We start from the raw sequence: 4,504 nt of genomic DNA, 5'->3' as shown, positions 1-4,504 counted from the left end.
TAAAACACCCCAACAATAAATATTAGTGCGCTATATCCTTATAGTGCACCTATTGTTAGTGTATTTTATAGATGGGACTATATATGTAACTTGGTTGTATTAGGGGAAAGAGGCGTCTTCCTTACCCTGTAGCAGATTCTTATTTCCTCTGGAAATGGCATCTCAGTCCCGAAATACAATCTAGAGCAGTATAGTATATAGAAGACAGGGAGGAGGAGGGGGATGCAGCTGCAGTACTGTATGTCTGTGATAGGGGAGAGAGCAGTAGAGGAGATAGAAGACATCTCATTGGGGTTATTTATTGTCTGCCCCCTGTCTGGCCACATTTTTCCCAGGTGTCGCTTTTTTTAGGCTAGTTTTAGTACGGTGTCTAATCGTGATATAGGCGACTCTCCTTGTTCAATGTTGTGATTATGTTATTGATGATGATATGATTGATATGTATGATATTTATGATATGTATGATTGATATGTATGATGAATTCACATCATGTTTATTACATCCGTTTAGTGGATGCAGAAAGTGGATGCAAACATATGGCCATCTGTATACATTTAGGCCACACCCCCTTGACAAAAAAAAGCAAAAGTGGTGAGGAGCATAACATCTGAAGAAAAAGCATAAATGCTTCATAAGTGAAGCACAGGGCAGAAAAAGATCACAAAAAGGCAAAGATGGCAGCAAAAAATTGCACAAATAGCTTAATAAATGTTCTGCACTGAGCATGAGGGCAAATGCACAATTAGACTGCGACCCCACGTTACGGTAACACAGTATTTTTTGTTTCAGATTCTGCAGCGGTTTTTTGAGCCAAAACCAGGACTGAGCAGAAGGTGGAAGTATAAGAACTTGCCATATCTTCCCCATTCCTTGTCTAGACATTCTTGGCTTTGGTTCCAAAGACCCCAATAAAATCTGCACACACACAAAAAAAAAGCTGCATTTCTGCAATGTGGGGCCTTAACCTTAGATTGGTCATGTCGCTTTTTTTTTTCTGTTAGCTGAAAAAAATTGCTAGAGGAAAAAAGTGCTACTGATTCCCCTGGAAATGAATGGGAGGTATTTTTTCAGGTGGATTTTGCAAAAATCCGTCTGCAAAAAACTCCGTGTGAATATACCCTGAAGGGCGTAGACAGGACAGAGAAGGGGGGTTCTTATCTATCAGGTATTTATAGGATACACTTTCAGTAAGCATACTACTGTATATAGCGGATTGGGTGCATTACAAGAAGAACTGAAGGCTTCTAGGGGAAAGCTTGGTCTGGGGTCTGGAAAAACACTCAGGTCACCACAAGTTCATAACAAGGGTAACTTGCTGATCATTGGGGGTGCGATCAATGGAGTGATTGGTTGAAAATGCGCAAAACCTCTCCATTAATTTCAAGATGGACTTAGACAAGTACTTTTAAATTTTTTTTTTTTTATATATATATATATATATATATATATATATATATATATATTTGTATAAGATTTGGTGCACACAGAGATGCACACATAGACACGGCTACACATTACAAAACTACTAATATTATAAATGTGAACATTTGTATGTTTGTTCCTCAATCACGCAAAAACAGCTGATTGGATTTGGCACATAGATACTGTAGTTTGTAACCTCGATTAACACATCGGCTACTTTTTATCCCGGTAAATGACATGGCTTCACAACTGTTATGAATTTATGTTCACATACTATATTATACTGCTCTTATCTCAGGTTCTGATAAAGTCAGGGCTGCTACACTCAGGTAACCCTCAGTTACACTCATTTGCATATTATCTGATCTGCTCCCGGCAGCGCTGACACACTGACATAAGCAAACACCTTTAATCCAAATTAGCAGTTTGTCAATGTTAAACATGCCGGGAAAAAGAAAATCTAATTTGTCACAAACAAGGAGAGCTATGAAGGAAGCCAGAAGTCACAGAGTTCTCCTCAAGCGGAGCAGAGGGGGATCATCCACACCAACAACACGCTCATTATATGGCGTCACAGCGAGCTGCTGAGATGCCGGAACAATCACGGACACAGCGCATAGGAACAAGTTCAGCAGCAGGCCGGCTTAAGAGCTGCCAGAGCAGGCGAACCATTGACGGCAGCAATTTGCTGAATATAAGCGGATCATCGACACCAACAACACACAAACGAAGTTGCAGGCAGAGGCTAGTGGCTTTATTTTTAGCATGGCCTGCCCTGTAGCTGTCATTTTTTTGGTACATACAGCCTTCAATTCAGTTTATTTTGCCTATAAAGTCATTCTAGGGCCGAGTTATAAATGTATTGTCCATGGTATAATAAGTTTTGGTCTTTTGTGATGTAACCTACAGAGCGAGGGAACGCGCATGATTCCGGTAAATCTTACAGAGTCTGAATAAAGGTCAGTCACCCCATCAATGTTTTCAGGAGGAAAGAGGTGTGAAAGGGGGATCTGATAGCCCGCGCAAATATTTTCTCTGTCAATATTTCTAATGCTACCCCACTGCACATGGGGCATCGGGTCACACGCTGGAGTAGGAGGAAACCTGGAGCTCGTGGATGAGTTCAGCACCACTAGGATGTTGACTGAGGGAAGTGTCCTGGACTATTTTAGTCGGGGGATGTTTGTTCACCAATACATAATAATATATCATGCAATTTTACGAGCCCCTCTGTATCCATATGTCTTTGAAGGAAATAGTATGATTTGCTTTACCAGTCCCTCGGGGCAGGACATGCTGGTAAAATCATTAGGACCAATATGGGAAGTACTTCCGATTGTTGTCATGGACTCACGCCATGCCGAGGGCTGCTAGATAACCCCAATACCTCACTGCATAGACTGCTGCGGACAATGAAGTTTTCTTAGGATGTTTTATAGACCTTTACAATAATTCTGTTGTAATTTACCTACAAAAGAGTAAAATAAATAATAATAATAATAAAAATAGTTGTGCCTTATTATGACACATTTTTCACCAATTTTGGTCATTTTCTCCATTCATAGCTCCAGTTGGCTCAAGCCTTAACCACGTACAGTATATATACTGTCCTCAGTTTTAGCGTACGCCGTATGTACCCATCCATCGCAATGTAGTTATTCAGACGTCACCGCCTTTTTGCGGACCCATGTGATGCATCACATCAATGAAAGTGTAGGGGGTCTGTGAAAAACAATGGATGACATCTGCGCGTTACATAAAATACATTCTAAAAAATGGAATAAAAATATTGATCTGCTTTTCACAGATGTAAATCAAAAAGGTAAAAAAAAAAAGAATTATATTTGTCACATACAGTACTGTGCAAAGCAAGTGTGGAAAAAATGCTGCAAAGTAAAGTAACAATGCTTTCAGAAATAGAAGGGTTAATAGTTTATTTTTGCTAATTTACAAAGTTAAGTGAATGAAGCCTTCCATCACTTCTTCTTTAGGATCAGGGCCTCAAAATCTTGACCAAAAAACCCTGTGTGAACTTACCCAGACAGATTTCGGCAGGGAGGTTGTTCCCACCATCTTGGAGAACTAAGCACAGACCTTCTGTGGATGTAGGCTTGCTCCAATCCGTCTGTCTCTTCATGTCATCCCAGACAGACTGGATGATGGTGAGATCAGGGCTATATCTGTGAGGGCCGGATCATCACTTCCAGGACTCCTCCTCCAAAGGGCAAAGGTCAAACCAAATATTGACGGGATTTACATTATTCGCTTCTTCATCTACTTCATGGTGGATGTAATGTAAAGCACCATGGAATTAATGGTGCTATATAAATATACAATAATAATGATAATTGTGGTAATTGACAAAAACAAACTATTAACCCTTCTATTTCTGGAAGCATTCTTACATTGTAGCATTTACTAAATCGTGCAGCTGCTGAAACAGGGAGTCGGCTGTTCTCATAGAGAAGGTAGAGAAGGTTTATTACCGTCCCTGTCTTCCCAATCGCTGTGTATACAGCGTTCAATGAGTGCTATATACACACCTATGGGGACCGCTATAATACGGCTCTCCTTGGACTCGGTGGTCACATGATCGGCTGAGATCACATGCTGTCAGAGCTCCTTGGTCCTACAGGAACCAGAACAGCTCTATAGTTATGGTTAGGAGGCTAAATGTATCAGCCCCAGTTACAGAGGGCATCAGCCTCCTGCACCAAAATAATTGTGATAAGATGTCCCCAAAGGCCTATTATGTAAAAAAAGAAAAAAAAAAAAAAAAAAAAAAAAGAATTTTTTTTATTTTTTATTTTTTTTTAAATAAGTAAAAAAAATTTTTTCCATAAAATATTTACCCCCCCCCATGCAAAATAAAAATGACCCTAACGGAGAAGAAAAACTATTTTAAAAGATTTTAGTAGCACTTTGTGCTATTAAATAAAAAAAATAAATAAATTAAAACTGAAAAACAGACAATAAACAGACAGATTTTCCCTCCTCTTTTTATTTTATATTTTCCTGGATGTAAAAAAAATGAAAACAGATGCAAGAATAAAAACAACGTAAAAATAAAGCTCTATGTGT

Source organism: Leptodactylus fuscus, chromosome 3 (genome assembly GCF_031893055.1).
Source record: "Leptodactylus fuscus isolate aLepFus1 chromosome 3, aLepFus1.hap2, whole genome shotgun sequence".
NCBI classification, from domain to species: domain Eukaryota; kingdom Metazoa; phylum Chordata; class Amphibia; order Anura; family Leptodactylidae; genus Leptodactylus; species Leptodactylus fuscus.
This window is presented reverse-complemented; position numbering follows the sequence as displayed.